The sequence below is a fragment of the Dermacentor albipictus genome, unplaced genomic scaffold, assembly GCF_038994185.2.
Source record: "Dermacentor albipictus isolate Rhodes 1998 colony unplaced genomic scaffold, USDA_Dalb.pri_finalv2 scaffold_29, whole genome shotgun sequence".
NCBI lineage: Eukaryota > Metazoa > Arthropoda > Arachnida > Ixodida > Ixodidae > Dermacentor > Dermacentor albipictus.
The window spans coordinates 3115422-3127848 of NW_027225583.1; the positions used below are offsets into that span (position 1 = coordinate 3115422).

General features: G+C 47.9%; 1 protein-coding gene across 1 annotated transcript in view; it reads right to left on the minus strand.

Moving 5' to 3' along the window:
• LOC139052699 (uncharacterized) overlaps positions 1–12427 on the minus strand; it is a 63354-nt gene that overhangs the window by 39640 nt on the left and 11287 nt on the right. The gene's annotated exons all lie outside the window — the stretch shown is intronic.

The window sequence follows — 12427 nt, forward strand, 5'->3', positions numbered from 1 at the left end:
CTATCCTACCCCACGCCAGACGGTGTTCCGTCGAACCCTGGACTACAATATATGTTGTTGTTGTTGTTGTTGTTGTTGTTGTTGTTGTCGTTGCTTTTAGTGATGATCTATCTCGTAGGCTTTCACGCATGTGCGTCCAGCAAGGGCCATACCTTGGTCTGCAGTTTGGATTAAAAAAAATAATATAAATGAATGTGCACATCTGTTACTTGATATATTTCATTGTCCTCAATTGCGTACTGTTACTCAAAGCCACAACACCTCTGACTCAACTGCGTCGGAACTACAATCTCGGTGTAATGGTGGCGCGCCGTTGCCATTACCATTCCACGATTACCATTCATCGGTAACCATAGCATTACAAAAAAAAACGTCACAAATAAATTCGCCACTTAAGCTTTGTTTCTCGCCGGTGGGTACGGTACGCTGTCTCGCTATTGTGCCACAATCGTTGATTGATGCGGTCTTCGTATTAGTATAGCTTCACATCCCGCACATAACTCTGCTCGCCTATAGGCGGCGCGGATAATAAATCTGTCGATGGATATATCCTCGCCGCATTATTCTAGCTTAGCCATCGTTCAAAGCCAACGGTGAAGAAAGAAATCCTCGCGACGTGAGTTAGTGGCTCACTGTCCCGATCGTGCTAATCTATAACGTCAGGGAACGCATATTTACGTGTGCCGTAAACAGCCAGAAACGAGTGACGTGCTCGTAAACCAGACCGTCCGTCCGTCCCTCGCATCGGCGTCGAAAGCGATCGACAGCCAGCGGAGCAAGCCGGCAAACACACTTCTGCGATTGGTCAGCACAGAACGCACTTGCGTATCGCGCAAGCCGACGAGTCGCCTGAATATAGGCCTAACAGAAGCATTGAACTGAACCAAGCCACCTTCCAGCGCCCTGTCATTTGAACCTCGCCTGCAGAAACGTACGCATCACTGGGAGCGCTTGCGTGATGTCACCAACGCCATATTGTCCTGTCCAAAGATCCCACGGCGTCGAGCACGGAGGAAGGAAACTAAGGAGAGGCCCTACCCCCTCCGCGCGCTAGGAGAAAAGTGTGGCGGAAATGACGTATAGGTTCTCATTTTTTTTGCTGCTTTTTTATTTTTATTTTTTTGCTGCATGGCCCCGCCTTTTGGGCCACAATGGCGGCGTTGATCTGATTTTTTGAGCGCTCACACGTGTTGCTCTGGTAGGTTTCGTGCCGTGGCAAAGGCGCTGTGTGGGCGGGTTTGCGTTAGTCACCGTGTCTTGTTGCGCTGTGTTACCTGCACCGTGCTCTGCCGGATGTTGCGCGAGGGCGCGCGCTCCGCGCGCGAAACCACGCGCAGCGCGGCGTGGTTTCGCGAAAGATGTAAACAAGAGAGGAGGGTGGCACAAAAGGCGGAGCATCGCCATGAGCAACGCCAACTTCCGGCTTCACTTTTGCTTCACAAAGAGTGACGTCAGGGCCTCTCCTTAGTTTCCTTCCTCCGTGGCGTCGAGAGAGGAAAGGGGGGAGGGGAATGAGGTGCAGCTTCCTGCTTAAAATCAGAGCCATATGATTTTTCTTATTTTTTTTTCATTCGAGGACCCCTTTGGCGGACGTCAAAAACTCTCCAAGCGTGCGCACGTAGATCGCAAAGTTTATACAGTAAAGCCCCTTAAACTTCGTAAAACAGTGACACGCTCTGAAGAATGCCGCCTCCTCCTCGCGCGCTCTGGCCGAGGCCGACGCCGCGTCGCTATTGGCCTAATGGCACCACGTGGGCCCTCGCGCCGTGCATCACCGCCATTTTTGCTCGAAAAGCATCTACGGAGTGGCGAGGAGCGCATGTTGGCGCCGTTGCTACGCTCGAGCAGTGTTGGCGGGGCCAACCTCGCGGAAGGAGCGTGAACGAGAGGAGAAATGAGAAGGAGTGAAGGCGGAGGAGGAGAGTGTCACTACTTTACGAAGTTTAAGGGGCTTAATTCATACAGCTGGCCGTAGCACCATCGATGGCCGCATCAAGGAGATGAGCTACAGATAACGGGGGCATTGGAACGACGTCTAACTTTTTAGTGTACTTTTCGTGCATTCTGGTAGCAGTCGCGACGACACAAGTACGTATCTCACACTAGGCATGCAGCCCCACGCTAACGGCTGTCTGTCCTGCCAGCGTCCGTCCATATGTCCGCCCGTCTGTCTGTCTGTCTGTCCTGCCAGCGTCCGTCCGTCCGCCCGCCCGCCCGCCCGCCCGCCCGTCCGTCCGTCCGTCCGTCTGTCTGTCCTGCCAGCGTCCATCCGTCCGTCCACCCGCCCATCCGTCTGTCCTGCCAGCGTCCGTCCGTCCGTCCGCCCGCCCGTCCGTCCGTCCGTCTGTCCTGCCAGCGTCCGTCCGTCCGTCTGTCCTGCCAGCGTCCGTCCGTCCATCCGCCCGTCCGTCCGTCTGTCCTGCCAGCGTCCGTCCGTCCGTCTGTCCTGCCAGCGTCCGTCCATACGTCCGCCCGCCCGTCCGTCCGCCCGCCCGCCCGCCCGTCCGTCCGTCCGTCCGTCCGTCCGTCCGTCCGTCCGTCCGTCCGTCCGTCCGTCTGTCCTGCCAGCGTCCGTCCGTCCATCCGTCCTGCCAGCGTCCGTCCGTCCGTCTGTCCTGCCAGCGTCCATCAGTCCGTCTGTCCGTCCGCCCGTCTGTCCTGCCAGCGTCCGTCCGTCCGTCCGTCTGTCTGTGCGCGCGTGCGTGCGTGTGTGGTGCGTGTCAACGCTAGGCGTTGTTCATGGTTAATATTCTCGGCTATAGTGTGTGCATGTAAAATTCAGCCGATGTGCTAGAGGCTATGACGTGAGAAATGAAGAGGATAAGGTTACTTGGATTACCCCCTGCAATGCTTCTAAGTATTGTGCAGCAGCCGGGTCTAACAAAAGCTCACAGCTTAAAAGCGCGTGCGTTAGACGCTTGCAAGTACCGTTGTTGAGGAGTGTTTCAAGTACCATTCACCGGCTACCCGCGACTAAAAGAAATCTAATAAAAAAGAACAATAATGCGGCACAGGCCTTGTAGGGTGACTAGCACTCAGGTTTGCAGCTTTTTTATTCGCCTGTGGACTTTTTTATCTGGATGTCAGAGTTGAAGCGGCACTCTGACGCCCATATCTACCAAGCTAAAGTACGTATTACAATAGCGCTGAATATTAAAGTGCCAGCTGTACTGATATGAGAGTTTTTTCGTAAACCAGAGAGCAACGTAAATGCGGAATAAAGACTGGTGCTGCTAATTTGAATGTAAGGATCCATACCTCCTAATCTTTCCCAGCCTTTTATATTTGGCCAAAGGCAGTCAATAAGTGAAATCAGAGCGGCGTTAGGCGCCAACACAAAACTCGCTTGCCTGCTTATAACAGAGTTCGTGCGTTGCTTTCAGCGTTCCGCGTACGTCGGCCGATTCAAGCAGTCTCCAAAATGATGGTAAACCCATTGACGCAATCCAGGCTGACGGTCGCGCAGCGTGCCCTCCTGATGAAAACCAGAATGCAACACGGCGTCCACTTCATGTTCACCGTAAGTTTGAACTTCAAGCTACATAAGTTACGCCTTACGCTTTCATTTTGATGCGATGCAATCATTCTCCACTTAATTCCACGCACACTGCGACAGCTGCGGCTGGGTGCATGCTCTCTGGCTTCGGGCGTAGTACGGCGGGAGGCCGCAAGAGGCGCCACTTATCAGGGGGGCGTAAAGCCCCTTAAGCTTCGTAAAGTAGTGCCACGCTTTGAAGAATGCCGCCTCCTCCTCGCGCGCTCTGGCCGAGGTCGACGCCGCGTCGCTATTGGCCTAATAGCATCACGTGGGCCCTCGCGCCGTGCATCAGCGCCATTTTTGCTCGAGAAGCGTCTACTGAGTGGCGAGGAGCGCATGTTGGCGCCGTTGCTATGCTCGAGCAGTGTAGGCGGCGCCACGGTCGAGGAGGGAGCGTGAAAGAGAGGAGAAACGAGGAGGAGTGAAGGCGGAGGAGGAGAGTGTCGCTACTTCACGAAGTTTAAGGGGCTTTAGGGAAGCGCGTAGGGTACCTCGTACGCGAGCTCTGAACTATGGACCGTATCTGTACTGACCCAAGTCATCATCCTGCGTACTGAGTTTAGGCCTCGTCTGCAGAAACGTATACGCATCACCGAGAGCATTCACGTGATGTCACCGACGCCACAGTGTGCTGTCCAAGCATACCATAGCGTCGAAAGGGTGGGGAAGGAGTGGTTCGATGTTGAGGCGCCCTGTAGGGGGCGCGCACACCGTTTCACCGTTTCAAACTGGATGCCAAAAAGCATCATCATCATCATCATCTTAGCAAGACCTCGGATGCCGTGGCGTATACGTCGCGCCGACCGAGAGAGACGGCGGTGTACGACGCGAGGAAGGGTGTTGAGCAAAATCGTTGACTGAAACAGAAGCGCGAATCGAACCCGTCTAAGAGTGTGCCGCCGCTGAAGCGTGAACAGCACGAAACGGAGTTTTCGTAAAAGCGGTCAAGTTTTGAACGGGTGACTGCGCCAACGCGCGTCATCTGAGCGCCGGGAAGAGTTTTGCGGCGCAGCGTACAGTTAAGTTCGCAATTTAGCCTACCCTCGTGGTGTTTTCACTCGTTTCGTGTAACATTTGATCCGCACAGGGCACGTGTACTGCGCACTTATATATACTGCTTTCTTTTTTTTCTTTGTTCCGCAAGTGCTTCAGGGAACTGTTAACAACACTCTCTCAAGTTCTATATATATCATAATTAGAAAATTAAATTATGGGGTTTTGCTTGCCACGACAACATTGATTATGAGGCACTACATACGCTCGTATATCATAAGCCAACAAACGATGACAACAAGGGCAGCATAGAGAAAATTATCTGCAGTTCTTAATTTAATTAAAGAAGCGGTAAATGAATTTAAATGAAAATGGATGAAGAAACAACTGGTCGCAGGTGGGATACGAACCCACGTCTTCGCATTAGGAATGCGATGCTCTTACCAAACGAGCTACCACGGAGCTGTTTTACAAATAAAATAAAAGAGCTTGAAGAGTTACCAGAATGTGGAAAAAGAAATCAAAAGGGAAAATCTGTATGATAACACAAAGGGCAGTGCCTTAATTGGTACTTGAGGCTCAATGTGGTTGTTCAAGGATAAAACATGCAGGAGCAAATATTCGCAACAAGATGAGGCATGTGCATGCTGCAGCAAAACTCCGGAGGCTATTCAGCACACCCTAATGGAATGCGAAGGGATTCACCCAGTGACGCCCGTGACTAACGTACGCCTTCCAGAAGCGCTTGGATTTAAAGTGGACGGAAGCATAAACCGGTCAGCAGTCGAGACGAGCAAGATACGTTTAGAGTATTGGTGAAAAAAGTCATGGAAGAAATTGATACGACCGGATCCTTTACAGGCATAGGTAGCGATACAAGGTAAATGAAGAAGTTTTGGAGAAAAGAAAAAGAAAGGGCCACGATGACAATAATAGTAATAATAATAACATTTCAAAAAACACATTCTACTACAAGTGCGAAGTGCTGTGTGCTCACATAACGAAACATAAGGTCGTCTTAATTCGGCTTCACAGACCTATCAGTTTTCAGTTCAGTTCAGTCTTATTACCGTTCTATTGACACGGAATTCCAATCATGGCTACTCCAATGTCTACCGCGGCATTCGGAGCACCTCTGTCACAGGCTTCGACTAAACGTTGCGTACGCCAACAGTGGTCCTTTTCGCAATGGCTGGAGCACAAATCCATAATGCGAGAACTGTGGAGCCATATATGTATAGTCTCTAGAGTACATCTTGCTTGAGTGCCCAGCTTACAGAGACGACCGAAAGCGATGGCGGAAGAACTTGAGAAAAGGCCGTCCTTGTCTTTGAAGTCGACGCTGAGTCCCATATGCCTTGACCATCGAAACATCGTAAAGTCGTGATCTTCGTTGTCATTGTACGTCAACTCAATAGGCTGAATGTCTAAACTGTGACCCACCAGCTTCAATGCATCGAGATTTTGTTTTGATTAAGTGTCAAGAATGCACGATTACCTACCTTCATCTCCTGGGGCGCTTACTTTGCCGATAAGAACACAAGAACTACACATGTTTCTCGGTTTCCGCCCGCTTAACTATATCCTCGTGCGTCAAATTTGATAATAAGCGCTTGAACAGCTTCAACTTTTAGCAAACAAGGGCTCTTTTTCGAGAAACATATGACCCTCTCTAGCAGTTGCAGTGTGCCGTATCAGAAAATAACTAAGAGAATAAAGTGTCGAGCATGCAGAACACGAACAAGTTGAAAGAGAGAGAAACCTCTTCATTGAAAACCAGAGCGATTTAGGCATCGTATATTGACCTACGAGCTGCTCTGCGAAAAGACCCTGGTAGAACATGGTCGGTAGAGGAGTAAAAAAGAAATGAGGAGAAACATGTGTAGTTCTTGTGTTCGTGCACTGAATCTCGTGCACTGACGTTTAGTTTCAGGCAAGCGCACATACGCAACCAATAAGTTCGAAGACAAGCTTAGTGCGAGGACAAGCGCTTTTCGTCTGCTGATGTAGAAGACGACGTGCAGTCTGCTCTGATCGGCTACAGCCCCAGCGAGCCAAGTGAAGCACACTTTTTAATTATGGGGTTTTACGTGCCAAAACCACTTTCAAGTTATGGGACACGCCGTAGTGGAGGACTCCGGAAATTTTGACCACCTGGGGTTCTTTAACGTGCACCTAAATCTAAGTACACGGGTGTTTTCGCATTTCGCCCCCATCGAAATGCGGCCGCCGTGGCCTGGATTCGATCCCGCGACCTCGTGCCCAGCAGCCTAACACCATAGCCACTGAGCAACCACGGCGGGTTGAAGCACACTCGTCTGTACGAATTTGCACGAAGTGTAGGTAAAAAGAAAAGCCCTATTAACTCTATCGAGTAGCATGATTCCACTGCCGCGTAAATTTATATCGGAAGATATAAACCGTACGAACGTCATTGAATATGTGATAAGTGACAATAAATTCGCGAAATGCGGAAGGAGCGTAACGGGTACTGGGTCCCACGTGTCCGAATCCAGCCTTACATGTCTCGTTTCAGAAACCAGTGATAAACTTGAACTGTGGGAAGACCACTTATTCCGTCTGACTCCGCCATCTGAAGCATATATTTAGTGCCTCCATATTGATCTGCAGCACGGTATCCCTCACCTTTACTGCAAATAGTGTGCAATACAAAAGCTGCCTCATATCAAGCTTTATTGCGTTTTGTTCTTTTCTTTTAATTTGCAGACGCCCGTCGACGTCCTGAAACGAAAGCTGAACTTTGAGTTCGCCAAGGGGTTCATCAAGAATAGCATGCTCAGGATAGTCGTCGAAGTCCAACCCAACAAGGCGTAAGCATGTGCTCCCATTCCCCCTCCCCACGTGTAGGGTAGCAAACTGAACTCAGTCTGGTTAACCTCCCTGCCTTTCCTTCTTCCCCCCCTCTTTATTTATCTATCTATCTATCTATCTATCTATCTATCTATCTATCTATCTATCTATCTATCTATCTATCTATCTATCTATCTATCTATCTATCTATCTATCTATCTATCTATCTATCTATCTATCTATCTATCTATCTATCTATCTATCTATCTATCTATCTATCTATCTATCTATCTATCTATCTATCTATCTATCTATCTATCTATCTATCTATCTCATGCAATGCCACGCAGACCGCAGCGGGCGCAACATGTCGACGACCAATAACGAAGCGTTATTTGTGTAAGGCAACGCGCTGTAAGAAAAAAAAAAGTGTATCGTGGCCGTGCCTAATAAAGCGCGGTACCTCGCTACGAAAAAGCAAAAAAAGTAAAAATAAAGCAGGCTCGTGCGATCTTAGAGTCACAACCCAATGTTCAGCGAAGCTTCCGCTTCCTCCGACAGTCCTGTAGCTTTCAACGTTTAATACACATCACCCTTAAAATGCCCCATACTTCCACGAAATAAAAACAAAGTGGATCGCTTCGTTCACCCAGGACGCCACAAAAGCTTCGTGTAACGCAAAAAAACAGGGGGGAAAACGAGGACACAATACTTATTTTCGAAGCTCATGTTAACTATGAAAAAAAAAAAAACTGCAGACGGAGGACGGAAAGAATATGCGAACACAACCGTTGACTTCCTACTAAGGATTTATTAAAATGGTATATCTGTAAGAATACTCGACCACGTGATCACAGTCGAACCGTCACGTGGCCAAGTTGCTGGCAGAGCTAAAACGAGAGAGAAAAAAATACTAAAAGCAACAAGAACCACTCATCATTCATGATCGTCATCATTTTTAATATTGGATTACTAACTAGACGGGTCACACACATTACTCATGATAAACCAAGAATCGTTAAAGCTTCACCATGCGTTACACTTAACCTGGCCTGAATTTTATTTTAAACGTTAACGTGGTGAGTCGTAGAGTAACTGCTGGATAATGGGAAACAATGCGAATAAAGGCCGTATCACGCTTTCGAGCACTTGCTTGGGGAATTTTTCGGAAAGGCCGTAATTAACTGACGCTCCTTAATATAGTGCCTAGGCATCACGCATAAAATTCTGCCCATTTTATCAAAATATAAACTTTGTATCACGAAGAGTTTTCTCAAGGCATTGAGCAAGCTTTCTGCACAGTTCGTAAAATACGCTTGTAAAGCTCCGAAATGCTTGTATAAGTAATGCACTTTTTTTTTTTTTTACAAAAGCTGCAATAAGATTGCACGCTTCAAACTTGCAGTACACTTTACTCATGACATATCGCCCCCATTATCTGCAAACATACGATTTGTAACTTTTTGATTCTCCTGCGGGCCTGAGGGAAAATTTTCGTAAGCGTTTCTTATAATACCGCTATAATCGGACAAGAAAACGACGGTTGTAGCGACATTCATTTAACCTCTACATAACCCGCACATTTAAACTCTTTTGTTTCTTTCTTCATATTACTCCTAACGTCCCCGTCCCCCTCCCCTAATTCGCTCTAACGCAGCATGGACACCGACTGTTGACGGGTCCACAAAAGGCCACTATACCACTAAGTGATGGCCTGAACTAATAGGTGTAAACCCGGTGACACCGCAAAACCACCCATTTAACGCTTTCGAAAGCCTCTATAGTCGCACTTGCAGCTTCGCTGTAAGAGAATAAAGGAGGCAAGAAACGGTGAAGAGCCGCTCAAAGGAAACACCAGAGAAGGAGGGGAATCGAGGGACCCGATTTTTTTGTTAGTCGCAATCGCATGAAGCCAACAGATGGGAGGAAGTTTGTTCGATCAGAGTCGTGGAGAGTAACAGAGCACCAACAAAATCAGGGATATCCACTTTTGCTGACACCTCCTACCGATCAGAGATCAAGGTTATGGCCCTTTCTATTCAGAGTAGAGCCGCTTGCGCCGCGTCCCCTTCAACGTCGCAATCGCTGGCGATTTTGGCCATAGTATAGGCGGATGTAAATCGAGCCAACGGTGCTGCACGTGTGGGAAAAGTCACGCTCCAAGCGATCGTACTTCCCAAAAACGAGCGATGCTGCCTGTGTGATGGAAACCATCCGGCTGATTACTCGAACTGTTACACTGTGCGTGCCCAGGAAGTAAAGGTATTCGAAGTTATGGAGACGTTGCTCCAGGAGAGAAGCTATAGATACTGTAAAAGAAGGAGGATCTGGCGATGGTGGAGTTGCAGCTAAACAGAATACAGTACCTGACTTATCCCTCGCTACAGCCATAGAAAATGCTGTTCAACGCGCCGCGGCTAAGGCAATGGATCAATTGTTGGTGAACCTTGGGGAAAGCATCGCACAGGTTATTTCTTTGCAAATGAATACGCTAATGCAGGCTACTGGTCTATGCTTTGTAGCAAATCAACTCATAGGTGCGGGACAACAGTCTGGCGATGGAAAGCGGGAGATAGCTAACTCTGGAGATGGTACAGCATCTGATAGTACCCCTCCCGCTCACTTTGCTTCTGATGACCAGACTATATATACAAGATTCTGAAATGAAAGGCGCAGAACATAACGCTCGGGCTCAAAAAAAAGCTACGTCGGCTATCAGTGAGGAGTCTTCCTCATTTCCCCATTCGAAGTCTAAGAAATGCCCGTCGAAGTTTACTTTGAAGGATAGTATATGAAAGACTGCAGCACCTCCTTTATCATAGGATCGCTCAAGGTCCTTCAGTGGAACTCTCGCTCAATATTATCCGCTTATGTAGATTTGTTTTCTCTTACTAATCAACTTAATCCAGATATAATAATAATGCAGGAAACTTGGTTGACAACGGAGAAAGGTTTCCATTTAAAATTTTACAGATCCTTTCGACTAGACCGCCGTATACGAGAGGGGGCGCACTAATTATATTTATTTCTGCTAAAACATGTCATAAAGCTAAAATGTTATTTTATTTGATGGATCCTGAGTGCGAAATTCTGGCTACAGAACGCATTCTTCCTGTATGTTGCCCACTTTCAACTTCAATTTTATTCATTCTTCTAGTACAAACTATAGAAACGTCCTCCTGGGCTGAATACTTATTTTCGTTCCGGTGTGCAGGACACTCGCTCTGTTGACAGCGTTCTAGCTAGATGTGGGTGTGATGTTTTACTCACTGGGGATTTCAATTCACATCATGTTTCATGGTGTTTAAAGACAGATTCATGCGGCAACCGCATGTGCAATTGGTCATTAGACAATAACCTTTCTTGCGCAAATTCTGGGTCGAATACATCTGTGCGTGGCCAAAATCATTCTCAATCGATCTCGCATTCTCTAGTCGTAGCCTCTCCGTGTCTTCGCAGTCAACTGTTGATTGTGCCTCTAATAGTGATCATCCGCCGCTATTCTTGGAGATATCCCGCTCTACTACAACCACGGATGAACACGTTCAAACTTTCGTAAACTACAATATATTTAAGAAGTCCTTGCGGTCTGTGATCCCGTCCCTTTCTGATGCTTCCAATGAAAAAAATAAATAAGAGGCTCTCTTGACTCAGCTGCTACTACTAAATGAGTCTTCGCCCAGCAAAGCACTTCTCCAATGTACAAGTGTCGGGACACATTTCACATTTTCATGCAGCGCTGAACATGCTTCGCGCGTTAGGGCTGTGCTTCTCGAGACAGAGGCAAACGATAGGCCATGCCCTGAGTAGTTGAACATATTAGCCTGCCGCTTAAGCATACCGACACAGCATTCAAAGAACAGTGTTCCATCCGCAGAAGCGAAGTCCCTCGTTCTGGAGCACTTGATGACTAATTACCAAAATCACCTCGGAATGTACTCACATGGCTCCGTCAAAGCGGACGCCAACCGCTGCGCAGCAGCGTTTTGTGTGCCCTCTTTGCGAGCCCCATGGTCTGGCCGGCTGGACCACGTGGTCTCATCAACAGTTGATGGTGTGGCAATAGCTGCTGCCTTACGAAAGCTACAAAACTCTGCCTGCACAAGATGTTGTACTACTCGGGGACTCGAAGGCGGCATGTATAGAATCCAAGCGGTCGCGGTTTACCATTAAGCAAGGTCCCACGCAAGTCACCGTCATTCGCAAAAGACTTCGGCGAGAAAGGCATCAATGTAATGTTGCAGTGGATCCCTTCTAACATTGGCATTGCTGGAAATGACGAAACTTGATGATCACGTCGCTTGTATGAACTATACCGACAAGTTGTTATGCGCCACAAATTCGGCAACAGTAGCACCGCTCTTATTATATATTTTTTAATCTCAAATAAATCTAAATGCATTGTTTGCAGATCATGGCCATGTATATCGTCATGATTCTGTAATTACTCGATAAATTAGAGAAATTTTCATTCTCTTGCTTCCTTCATTTTTTTTTTTCACGTCGGAACTTCTCCGTGTCTAAATAATCCCGCCTCCATTACTATGTGCCATAGCTACGTAAAATGTACAGGTATTGCATTGTTTGACGGACTAATGAAACGTCTTCCAATTGTTTTGATACATCTCATGCCACTGACGCTCAGTTCAATTAAATGTACGCAGTATGGAGATCCAGTACGAGAACACCGGCCCCCATCAGAACCGCTACATTTACTTCACACGGCAAGCGGACGGCAAGATAACGATCGGCACGAATCACCTCGTTTACAAAGTACACCACCGCCACGACATCAAGCTGAAAGGCAACCCAACTTTAAGTAGCGGCGTTCATATCATTACACTCGCGCACAAGAGCAACGGTTACTTCACGGTACGTGAGAAAGATTTCGCAAATTCATTGCTGACTCGATATTTCCCGGCGAGAAATGCCGTCGTTCATGTGTGAAATGCCGTCGCGTGAACGTTGTGTTTCTCGTAACCTCACATGAAGGGGGTGGGGGGCTGAGCGAGCGAGCAGCGGGTTAAAAAGGAGTGCTGGCACGTGTCGTAACCTCGAATGAATGAACGAACAGTGTGTTAGAAA